Genomic DNA, 13,304 nt, shown 5'->3' with positions numbered 1-13,304 from the left:
TGAGAAGCAAATACATTGTTAATCAGATAAAATTATCACCAAATCAACAGCAACATCATATATCTTATTTTGTGTTCACATTTTAGAGAAATAAGCATGATGTTTTATGAGACTCTAAATACCTTCTAGTGAGAGCATTCACATTTATACTCCACATTCACCTCAGATTTTTAGAATGCTTTAGATGTCAAAATTAGCTTAATATAAATATAAGTACCACACTGCTTTTGCAGGATGACACTTCTCACTAAAAGACTCATGAAATATAGAAAGCTTACCAGTTTCCTGAAAGAAAAAGAAATGTGTGGAACAAGAAATCCAAAATCACAGAGTCAGCCATGGAGTGTTACATAAGCACTGCTAACATTACTATCATTATTAATTATCTGTGCTCCTGATCATGTACTGGTCCAAAAGATCCAAGTTTTGTAATAGAGGGAAAAATATTAACATGGCTCAGATTCTTAGTCTGCAATTCCTTCTGTCTGTTTTCTTGGAAGAAACATTCGCTTGCTTTTCATTTGCACATTAACGTTATGAAATTACATTTCTCACATAATTAATAGAATCATGTGTGTAAGCTAACAAATAGTGGAGGTTTGCAAACCATCTTATGAAGAGGTGGTCATTTTGAAGTTAATCTATGTGTGGTTTTAGTTTTCTTGGTCATAAAAGAAATCTCATAGAAATCTTTGTGTCAAAAGGACTACAGTAGTCAAAATGATTATCACTTGGACCAAAAACTAAGAACCAATGAAGCATGACACGTATTGTACTTCTTCTAAAATGGCATTATTTTAAGTAATATTGGGACTAGAGAAGCTAACACATGGAAGTCTTCAGAGAATTACAAAGACATCTAGACCTCTGCAGACTTTTCCTTTGGGAGTATCCACCCATCCTGACCTACACATTGTTTAATTGTTTGAAGAAGAAGCACTTAAACTGTCTATGGAGATCAAGAAGGCTATTTTTATGTTGGAAAAAAAGCTTTTATACTACTTTTATTTCCTTCCTTATTTTATAATTAATGCATAATTTACATACACTGATGCCTTTGCTTTGGGGCAGATGATTTAAAGAATTCTGCCTCCAGTATGGTCATGTAAATACTACCACAACACCCAAACCTAGTTCACCTGAGTTTGTCTTCGATAACTTCTCTAAAACTCTTCTCTTAGCAGCAAATCATTTTTCTTTTGTTAGAATAGCCTTATAATGATTGTAAGAGACTACTATGAATTCATGCATACTACCATATTGGGTAACATGGAAATATCTACACTAACAAAACTGACTACAGAGAGAGAAAGAAATTAATATTGCCTATACAGTACAGACATTGAATCAATAACAAAGACCTTCCTCAAAATGAAAAGTCCAGGAATGGGCCATTTCTCCCAAACTCACATGCAATAGTAATACATTGAAAAAACCATGAAAGGCTTTTCTCTGTTTCTTAGGAAAATCCTATCAAATTGTTGCAAATGTGAAGGCTTAAAGCATTTTTATTCTTTCACAGGATAAAAGTTATTAATTCCCAAAATGGCTCCACTAGGTCAAAATAAGAGCTATAAGAGGCCTGGATTCTTCCCAGGCTCCCATGAACACCACCCCATTCCTTACATCTCTTCTCCACTAGTAGGTGCTGTGGTCCCATCATTCCCTGTTTGGCAGCTAGGCTGCTGACTCCCCTTTGGTCCATGGTTTCATCTTTCTAACACTATAGTAATAAATAGGCCACCTTGTAAGTTTAAAAATAGGATTATCCACTGGATAATCTTGACAACTTATTCTTCAATTTTTTTAAAATCTATAATCACAAGTGTATAGGTTTTCTTTTTAACCACGTAGAAGAAAGTCAAAAGATTTTAGAACTTAGCATGTGGATCTTTCCATAGGCCCTTTTTGACCTGGAAATCTGTGCTACCTTCTGAAATATTTCCATAAATTCAAAGCAATTCTAAAAAACTTAAGTAACTATTTAAAATAATAATTAGGGGCAGGGAAGGTGGCTCAGTGGTAAAACACTTGCCTTGCATGCCTGAGGCCCTGGGTTCGATTCCTCAGCACCACATAAGCAAAAAGAAAAAAGCCAGAAGTAGTGCTGTGGCTCAAGTGGTAGAGCGCTAGCCTTGAGCTGAAGAGCTGAGGGACAGCGCCCAGGCCCAGAGTTCAGGCCCCACGACCGGACCCAAAAACAAAACAAACAAAATAAAATAATAATTAGGGACTCTGCATACATCTGTAATCTCAGTAGTTTACAAGGTGAAGACTGGGAGGATAATGTTTTGAGGCCTATCTATCTGGGCAAGAAGTAAGGAGAGAGGTGAATTCCACCATCTCTTTCAAGAGTTCACATCCAATAACCTAACTTCCTCTCACTAGTACATGCCTCTAAAAAAGTTTCACTCTCAACAGGGCCGGCAGCTGAGGGCTAAACCTTGAACACATGAGACTTGATGCCACATTGAGTATTCACAACAAAACAATAACTGGAAATATATAAGGAATGAACAGCAAATGACCCTAAAAATAGGCAAAGAACTTGAAAGAATGTATCTTCAAAGACTGACAAATGGGCAATATGTTTAGAGAAAGATATTCAGCATTTAGTTACCATCAGGGAAATGTAAACTTATCCACAAATAGATATCACTTCAAACTGATTATTAAGATGTCTATTTTTAAGAAAACAAAAAATGGGAAGAAATTGGAACCTTGTGCATTGTTTTTGGAGATGTTATCACCACTAGAACATGGCAAGCTAAGTCCTCAAAAACTTAAAGATAGCCAGGCAGTGATGACTCACACCTGTAATCTTAACTACTCAGTTGGGTAAGATCTGAGAATTGTGGTTCTAAGCCAGTCTGGACAAGAACATTTAATTAACTACTGAAGCTCAAGGACAGCACTCATGACCTGAGTTAAAGACTCAGGCCTGGCGTGCATACATGTGCACACGTGCCCGCAAGCGCGCGCACACACACACACACACACACACACACACACACACACACAGAGTTAAAAATACATAAGATCTGATGCTCCTGTATTTGAGTATATGTAAGAAGAATATTCAAGAAGAAATAAATTTTAAAGATTGCCTTACTCATGTAACTGTAACCCCTCTGTACAGCATCTTTACAATAAAATAAAATTTAAAAAAGATTTACTATACAACTAAATGGCTGTAATTAATAATGTCTACAATCACATTTTTAATCAAAAATTTTATAAAGTTGATGTCATAATATGCATTCTTGCCACAGTAAAAAGGAAACAGACACACCCGATGCTGACATGGAGAATAACAGATATAAGAGTAGAATTTTTAGATTAGTAGTAAGCATGCCATAAAGTGAGACAAAGGAAGAACATGAGAGATAAAGAAGCAATGGGCAGCTTCTTTCACTGTGAATGTTATTTCCTGTATTCAAGAACTCAACAAAGCCTGCTGTCATTAAGCTGTACAAAACAATGAGCCGAGCAACAGAGAGATCATAAAGTCCTTGGAGGCTATACCTAAGGGATTTACTCTGAGTACAGAATTTTGGTACACACCAAGTGCAATCAGAATGTGGATTCGGAGAAGAGCACCAAGAATTGAGTTTCGTGTGTTTTACCTTTGGAAAGTCAATGAAAAGTTCCATAAAATGTGAATGGACTGAACATGGGAGAACATCACAGATTCCAGTATAGGATGCCAAACAATGAGGAAAAACTGGCAGACTATCTAGTGAAGTTGAAATTAAGAAAAAAGGGGTAAGCATAGAAGTTTATGGAAACTGTATTCATAATTGCCAGTCTTTGAATGAGTTCAAATAGCTTTCAATAGTCAATAATATGAAGTACATTCAGACAATGCACTATTGTTCAGTTTTAAAAATACATGAATTAGAGAATCACAGAAAAGCACACTGTGAAAGTTGAATATTATAAATTGAAAAGACTACTGTTGTATAGTTCCAACTATATTAAATTCTGGCAAAGGCTGAACTAGACTTGAAATTGGAATAACAAAGAATAGCTAGAATTTTAGGGCAATCAAATTATATTGAATGATTTTATATTGATGACTATCAGTCATTACACACCTGTCTAAAACTAATAGAATATACATTTTCCAAAAAACAAAAAACAAAAAAAGAATATACATTTTCCATTGTGAATGAGAATGTAAATTGCTATCTTGGAGTATATGTCTCATCAATTGTAATAAATTTATCATTCTTGAATGGCTTATTAATAACCTCTATTGATAAGGTCATATAAATGTTAGAGAAGAAAGTGTATATGAAATATTTGTACCTTCTCAGAAGAACCTAAACCTGGTCTAAAAATATCTTTTATTTAGGAAATAAAATACCTTTGTATTATAAATTAAAATTAATTGTTATAATAATTTTATTAGAAGAACCCATATTCTATTTACTTCTGAAAACTTTTCCATTTCAATGCACATGTAAACACAAGCAAACACATAGATGTACATTCTTTCCTCTGTTTAACATGTATGCTTGTACTGGGTAAAGAGAAATATATGTATAATGAGTGACTAAGTTAAATGCCATTAATAAGGTTTGATAAACCCCAAACTTCTAACAATTATCCCTAGGTTTTCTTATTCAGGCATAACATTTCAGAATATAGGATTTTTTTTAATGAGACAACAGATCTTTGAAGAGATAAGGCATTAGCTCATGAATTTTTATGTACTTTGAACCCTAAGTCTACCACAATATATGAAGTCTGAGAGCAATAGCTCTAATTGCACTTTACATTCCAATGTTAAAATCCCAGCCTGAAACGTCTTCTTAAATCACAGCTGACCTTCTTGTTCTTCAGGCTGTAGACCACAGGATTCAGAGTGGGGGATAACCATTGTATAAAACACACATGCCATTTTATCTGTGTCCATGGAGTGACTGGAGCTGGGCTGTAAGTACATAAAGATGACCGTCCCATAAAATAGGGAGACTCCAATCAAGGGAGATGCACAAGTAGACAAGCCTTTGGTGTCCCTGAGACGAATGCATCTTCAAGATGGTGACAAATATGAACAGATAAGAGGGTGAGATAACTAGAAGAGCAAAAAGACATTAAAGCTTGACATAAAAACCAGAAACACTTCGCTAACGTACGTATCAGAACAAGAAAGAGCCATGACGGCTGGAACATCGCAGAAGTGGTGGACAAGAGATACTAAATATGTCTGCCACATGAAACATGGACTTCAAGAAACCACAGCCATAGCACCCTACGGTCAGCTGAACACACACACTAGTCGTCATGGTGGTGGTGCTGCACAGTGATCATAGGCCATGCAGGCCTAGAGGCAATTTTCCACGGTAGCAAAGGCTACAAAAAAGAACATCTGAGCAGCACAAGCACTGTAGGACATGATCTTATATCCTGTAAGGAACTCAGTCATGACCGTGGGAGTGACAGCTGAGGGGTATCCCACAAAAGACAGGTTTCCCAGGAAAAAGTACATGGGGGTGTGGAGACGAGGGTTCAGGAGAATCAACATGATCATCCCCAGGTTCCCAACCACATTGATGAGATAAATGAGAGTGAACACGATGAAGAAGGGAACTTGCAGTTCCGGGTCAGGGGTTAATCCTAGGAAGATGAATTGTGTAACTTCCGTACCGTTCTCTATCTGTTATCTAGGTATCAGATGTTCCAGAGCAATGAGAAATGAATCAATAGAGTGATAAAGAAAAATGAGATTCCGTTTCAGATCAAAACCACAATGAGATATTATGTTATTCTAGTTAGAAAGGCTCTTATGAAAATATTACAAATGTGGAAATATGAAAAAAAAATGTAACTCATACCATGGTAGAAATATAAATTAGTAGAGAATGGTAGAGAGCTTACTTAAAAAAACAAATGCATGTCACAGGCGGAAAATTTCTTAATAGAGACCCAGAAACACAACAAATCAAAGAAAGGTTGGACAAATGGGATTGCTTGAAGCTGCAGAGCTTCTGCATGGTAAAGGACATAGCTATCAAGATCAGTAGAAAACCCAAGGATTGGGAGAAGATCTTCAATAGCCATACAATGGACAAGGGGCTCATATCTAAAATATACCTGCAACTCAAAAAATTAAATACCCCAACAACAAATCCTCAAAGAAACAACTGCCCAATAAATATGTGGGCTAAAGACTTAAAGAGAAACTTCTCTGAAGAGGCAAGAAGGATGGCCAATAGACACATGAAGAAATGTTCAACCTCCCTAGCCATAAAAGAAATGTAAATCAAAACAACATTGAGATACCACCTCACCCCAGTTAGAATGGCTATAATCAAGAACTCTAATAACAACAGATGCTGAAGGGAATGTGGACAGAAGGGAACCTTACTACATTGTTGGTGGGAGGGTAAACTTGTTCAACCACTTTGGAAAGCAGTATGAAGGTTCCTCAAAAGACTCCACATAGAGCTCCCCTATGACCCAGCATGCCCACTTTTGGGGATTTACCCAAATGTTCACAAACAAGACCACACTAAAGCTACCAGCACAACTATGTTTATTGCAGCATTATTTATCATAGCTAAGATATGGAACCAACCCAGATGCCCCTCAGTAGATGAATGGATCAAGAAAATGTGGTATATATACACAATGGAATTCTATGCCTCCATCAGAAAAAATTGTCCCATTTGTTAGGAAATGGAAAGACTTGGAAAAAATTATATTAAGTGAATTAAGCCAGGCCCAAAGAAACATAGGTCCCATGGTTTCCCTTATTTGCAATAACTAGTGTATGTCTGAGTCAAGCAGAAAAGGTCAGATAAGTTGATGTTAGGGAAATAAACCCTAAGATATGTATTCAAATGCTTTTTCCTTTCATGCAATTGTTTCTAACATATTTATAAGCTTATTTCTTTGTTGCTTTGTATGTCCCTCCCCCACGGTATAACCCCTGCTTTCACTGTATTTGATGTTGGTATAATTTGTGAAGGGGAAGGGAAAAAACAAATCGTTTAAATAGGGATACAGGTGAACCCATTGCAACAATGAGATGTATAAGTCTTTATGTTGAAAAGGAACTTTACAACTTTGGGGGAGGGAGGAAGATTGGGTGGAGGGGAGTGGGGGGGGGAGGATGGGAAGGGATGGGAAGGGGAAACAAAGGAGGAGGCTACAATACTTGATAAGAAATGTACTCATTATCTTGCCCATGTAATTGTAATCCCTCTGTACAGTATGTTCACAATAACAAAAAGCAAATGCAGTCTTCCATGTGACCCAGAAACCTCACTTCTGTGTGGATATTCAAAGGAAATAAAGTCAGTCCAGCAGATACAGCTGTATAACTAAGGTATCAAATCAACATAGGAGCTCATCATCAGAGAGGAGATATGAGATTGTGTATACTGTGTATATGAATGTGTATATTATGATATATACACACAAAGAATATCATACAGACACAAAACCAGAAATCCTGTCATCTGAAGCAAAATAGATGGCTGTAGGGCATTATAATAAATGAAATAAGCTAGACAAATAAGTTATACAGAAAGAGAAACACTACCAATTGTAACTCATATGTAGAAGCTTAAACAGTCAATCTGGGATATATGGGGTAGTGTTTACCAGAGTCTGGGAAGGGAAGGGAAAGAAGCAAGGAAGAGCTGCAGGATATTGGGTTAGCATTTAACTGTATTAATTAATTTCATAAAATCCTGAGAGGAGGTTGAGAGCTTCAAAGTTAAATGATAAGAATACTCACTGCCCTTAGTTGATCAGTATTACCGTATTGAAATATCACAATGTACCAATGAATACAACAAAAATAGAGTAATCAAAAAATAAAAATTTTAGTCTATAGAGTTGTTTTAATGTCTCTCTCTCTCTCTCTCTCTCTCTCTCTCTCTCTCACACACACACACACACACACACACACACACACACACACTATTTGTAAAGTTATTTCAATCAATTCATTGGTAGAATAGAAAACCTATCTTTCTTTTGTTAACTATTCTCCACTCTCTTTCTGCCAGGGAGTTGAGAAGCTAAGCCCATGAATAATTTGTATTTGTCAACCTTAAAATGCCTAATACCTTTGAAATATACTATATTCTGCAACTCATGTTAAGAGCTTTTCACATGTGTCTGGTATTATTATTAATTGTGGGAATTAGAGATTTGAAAAAAATGTAACTCTCCTGTATGACAGGAGAGCAGATGAATAAAAAGAGAAAGGGGGAGTGTAGTCTATGAAAATGAGGAACTAGAAGTGAGGGGTTAAGTTGGAAAGGATGGGGGAGAAGGACAAAAGAGGTGATATCCATCACAGTGTGTTGTACATATACACTGACATGTTGAATGATAACCCTTTTTACTACTTAATAAAAATGTAGCTTAAAAAAAGGATTGTATGACATTCTCCAATTACACATTACTGTGAAAACCTTTCATGTCTCAAAATGGAAACTCAGTTTCAGCTTTGTAAAAAAAAAAAATCTACATTTTGCCAACTTGATATCATCCTGCTTCAGTTTGCTACTGTGGGGGAAAGGTTAAAATTCAAGTTTCACTAAATCATTATATTTCCATTTGAACTTTAAATAGCTGTTGGTTTATACTTCTATTATTTTTCTGTCTCATCTCCAGTGGAAGTATAACTGATGGTGAACAAAATACAATTAAAACTTGATCAGAACATAATTTACTTTTGCTTGTCTTCTTATAAGTAGTAGGATATTTTGCAACTTTTAACCCTCTCCCTACAAATTAAAGTTTTAACATCGAGATCCCAGCCTTAGAAATTATATTCAAAACAGATACTTCTGTGCCTAAATAAATTAGGTACATCTGTGCTTCTGCTTGCATATACAATTAAAATTTCTCTATCAAGTAAAAACAGCTGCCTATATGGCAATCTAAACAACAAAAAAGGAATTTTTGTTCTCTTTTCTAGAAAAATTTTCATTAAAGGGATGATGTTGATCAAGATGCATTATATTCATAAACTGCTTTATTAAATGGCGACTCTTTTGTACAAGTGCTTAAAGACAATAATTTAGAAAAACAAAAAAGTTTTCATTTAAAAAGTTTATGAAATATGGACTGCTTATCTTTCTGCTGGAAAAGAAGGGATTATTAATCCTGAGTAGAGCCAGAAATAAGAAATTCATCTGTGGAATAATGAATGAATGGTGTTAGAAATTTCCCTCATTGCTGTTCCAAGTGCTCTATGACAAGAAATAAAAGAGGGGGAACCACAGGTCCTGAGAGCAAGTCTTGAATCCACCATTCCGTCTTCTATGCCTTCAGACAAGTCAATTACCTTCTCCTTACTTGCAAAAAAATAGTCATCAAATACAGCAGTACTCACTAGATACTATGTGGAAAATGAACTGTGTGTATTGAGGGTGGGGATGGGAGGGAAAAACTGGGAGAGAGTGAACAAAGGGGGAGACATGGTTCAAACAATTGTACTCATTACTCGTTACCTGATTCGTGTAACGGTAACCCTTCTGTATAGCAACTCTACAATAACAACAAAATAAAATGAAATAAAAATTCTGATTCTAAAATAAGTAAAAAATTTATGCCAGAAAAAAATAATCATAATAAAATTCCTTGTTACCTAATCCATGGGATTAAATCCATAAAAAGACTTACTAAGGAGTCATTAACACTCATTCAATATATATATATTTTTTATCTTGAGGCCATGGTTGCAGTTCTAGTGGAAATCCCTAGGTCTGCAGAAAGCCTGCAGATACTGACATAGATCCACAATCAGATGAAGATATAGTATGACCCAGATACAGTATTCTTCTTTAAAATGATGTTATATAGCATTTTGTCAGGATTTCGGGGACTAATGCAAGGCAACCAAGAGGGAATTATAGGAAGTGAAACTCTCCAGAGAACCCCCCACACAAGGGTATACTCAGCAACGCATCATATGCTTTCGTGAAAGAAACAAGTACACTGGGGACGGGGAGTTGGTGCTATGCCCAGAGTATGAGTATGCATTCGAAATTGTGTGTGGTTTTTGGTGTTTCCTTACTGATGCATAGTTTGTAAAGAGTATGATCCATGTTTTTAGTGTGTGCCTTTCTAAGAATCTGTTTAAAATGTATGTGACATTATCACTACCACTGGTAAGATTGTTTTTTATTTGTTTTGTTTCTGGCAGCGCTGAGGTCTGAACTGAGAGTGTTAAGCTTGTGTGCCTGTTGCTCTACCACATGAGCCATGTCTCCAATCTCCAAAACAAGATATTGTAGAACGGCTCACTTTACTTAAATCAAGTACCACACTTTTTTGTGGTCAACCCTTTCTTCTATCCATTTCCTATAAAAATGACTCAACCCCTTTTTTGAATTAATCTTTGAAAGAAACCTACCTTATATAGTTTCTGAGTCTTGCTTGCTTGAGATCCATTCATATTATTGCCTTTCATCAATAGTGGAAGCATCCTTATGTATAGTAATATTCAATCAGGATAAATGGATCTAGTTTGGTAGAGACAGGAGACAAAACAACTTAAAAGCTAGAGAATATGAGCACCATTCAATATTTCAAAGCTTTTAAAGACAGAAACATTACATTCTTGACATTTTCATGTATTTTTTTGTATTTTTTAGGATGTTTTGTTTTGCAAGGGATGTTTTGAATAGACTTACATGCAAATTGACATCTCAATCATCTCATAAAATGAAAAGCCTCAGCCATGACAGAAGCTGCAGCCACAATCACTCATGAATGAAAACTTCACTGGGTAGAGTTCACATTGGCAGATATTTACTGTTAGTGCTTTAAATATGTGGTTCCAAACCTTCCTTGATTTTTACGGTTTCTGTTGAGAAGTCTACAGTTATTCTGCTAAGTGCCCACATATAAATGATCTGTCTTTTATAATCTGTATCGCCTTTATGTACACACACATATATAGACAGATATATGATAGTAATTATCTATATATGAATATCTATTTATCTATATGTATATGAACAGTGTGTGTGTATGCACATGTGCACTTTGGGGAACATTTACAAGAATTGGAGGAGGAAAGAAAATGAGAATGTTTGAAAGAGGTGAGCAAAAAAAAATATGATCACACCTGTGTGTGAAGGAAGCATAATAAAATTCATTGAAAGCTAATCTGTTTAAAGTACAGTATGTGTGTGTGTGTGTGCGTGTGTGTGTGTGTGTGTGTGTGTGTGTGTGTGTGTGTGTGTGAAATACCAACGTAAAATCTCTTTGAAAAAAATAGCACATACTTTTAAGATGACAGAATGGAAAACATTCTCCATCCTCTAGGAGGATGTATGAGACATGGAGTCATAAGAGAGTGAATATTGAAATACTTTATGTACATGTGTAAAAATGGACCCATGTAAACCTGTTAAGATTGGTTTTGTGAGAGGAGGAAGGGGTTGATGGGGGAGGGGAAGTAGAGGTGGAGTCTGATTAACTTACTTTGTATGACTTTATGGACAGGTCAAGATAAGATCCCTTGAACAAAAAAAGAAAAAAAGAAATAGAAACACTGTGACCAACCACTATGTGACAAAATATTTCTTTTCCCCTTTAGTTATCTACATGTAAATTTTACTTATTTAATAATTATATGCAATTATTTCTTTTTTATGCAATTATTTCATAATGCAAGTGTATACTCTGTGTAAAATTGTGTGCTACTTAGCATGTTTACTTGCTATGAGAACAATGCTTATTTTTTATGTGTCTGTGTGTTTGTGCCTCTGTGTGTGTATGTGTGTCTGTGTGTGTGTGTGTTCCAAGACTTCTCACTGTAGCTAAAAATCCACTGGAGATCAATAAATTAGAATTTATTCTATTTTCAATATAACATTTATGGGGGACAGTTTTTTAATAACAGAATCTGAATCTCCCAGTGTTGAAGTCAAACTGCAATACTAGAGGTCATAACATGGCTTGATTTGTGCACTACCAGAGAATTGTGTAAAATAATTTTTAAAAAATCCATGATTTCCCCCAACAAGTACAACTGGATCCCCATACAACTTTTAATCATCTGTACCTTAAGCATGTGAGGTAAACACTCACCATTCTCTCATGAGACACTGTCCCATGACAACTCCAGGATTGTGTAACTCTTGACATTTCAAATCCCCACGTGACTCCATTTGGCCTTATATCAAAGGGACTACCCCCCAGAACAAGTTCCTCTTCTACCCTTCATTATTCATCTTCTAGGTAATAGTTGTTTAGTATTCAGAAATAACTTCTTCCCCAGATACCTTATTTCTAAGGATGTTACCATTACCAGGGGGAATTAATAATGGGGTTTTCAGAGATTTACTTTCTTATCACAGTAACATCATCCTCAGAGAAGATACATGTGGGATTGTCTCGTACTTCTTTTTGTAAATGAGATTCAAGGTCAGTCTGGATGAGAAATTTACCTTTTGTTTTGATATTTGTTTCTACACAATGTTTACTTATCTTTAACCTCAAGGCAACTGAAACACTACTCTAAATTATTGTTTGTGGTAAGCAAGATCCTCAGATAGATTGACTTCCATACTTGAAGTAGATTAAACACTTGGCAATTCTTAATGCAACACAGAAAGTTTAGAAGAAAACTAAGTTAGAAGGAATTAAATAACTTGCCTAAGAACAAAGAACAGATCAAGAACGAGAATATGTATAACCTGATTGCAAGGCCATTAGCTTTTTCTCTTCTTCTAGAGATTTCTAAACTTTCTTGCGGAACACCAAAGAAGAGTCCCTAAATAAAGATAATTTCCTTCTTTCAAGAATTGAATTTCTGACCTGAGACCTGACTGTGTATGAAAGTGATAGACTTCAATATTGTAACGCAGGGAGGAGGGTAAGTTTGTATTTTATTGAGAGTTTAGACTTGAATGTTTCACAAGTTTCTATATTTTATGCAATAAAATGAGAGGCTGTACATTTGAACACCAATGAATTCCTGTGAAATAGATATATACCCATATATAGATAGAGATAGAGATCATGTGACATGAACAAAGAAAGTATAATAGGATTATGAATCCTCCTTTGATAAACACAAACGTGTATGTTTTTAAAATCACTTCATGTTTTTGAACCATTGCAATACCAATCTTATTTTCCAAAAAAAGAGATAAAAATTAATTACCTTAATAATTCCAATCTTATACCACATTTTCTTGATCCGTTCATCTACTGAAGGGCATCTGGGTTGGTTCCACTTCTTAGCTATGGTAAATAATGCTGCAATAAACACAGTTGTTCTGGTAGCTTTTGTATGGTCTTGTTTGTGAACATTTGGG

General features: G+C 35.5%; 1 pseudogene; it reads right to left on the bottom strand.

Annotated features, from left to right (window-relative positions):
* Positions 1-4,791: 4,791 nt before the first annotated feature.
* On the bottom strand, positions 4,792-12,075 carry LOC138834119 (olfactory receptor 5B2-like; annotated as a pseudogene).
* Positions 12,076-13,304: the final 1,229 nt, after the last annotated feature.

Source organism: Dipodomys merriami, unplaced genomic scaffold (assembly GCF_024711535.1).
Source record: "Dipodomys merriami isolate MVZ:Mamm:240054 unplaced genomic scaffold, mDipMer1.0.p SCAF_21, whole genome shotgun sequence".
Lineage (NCBI taxonomy): Eukaryota > Metazoa > Chordata > Mammalia > Rodentia > Heteromyidae > Dipodomys > Dipodomys merriami.
Note: the sequence above shows the minus strand (reverse complement) of the source record. Positions and strands in the feature narration are given on the sequence as shown.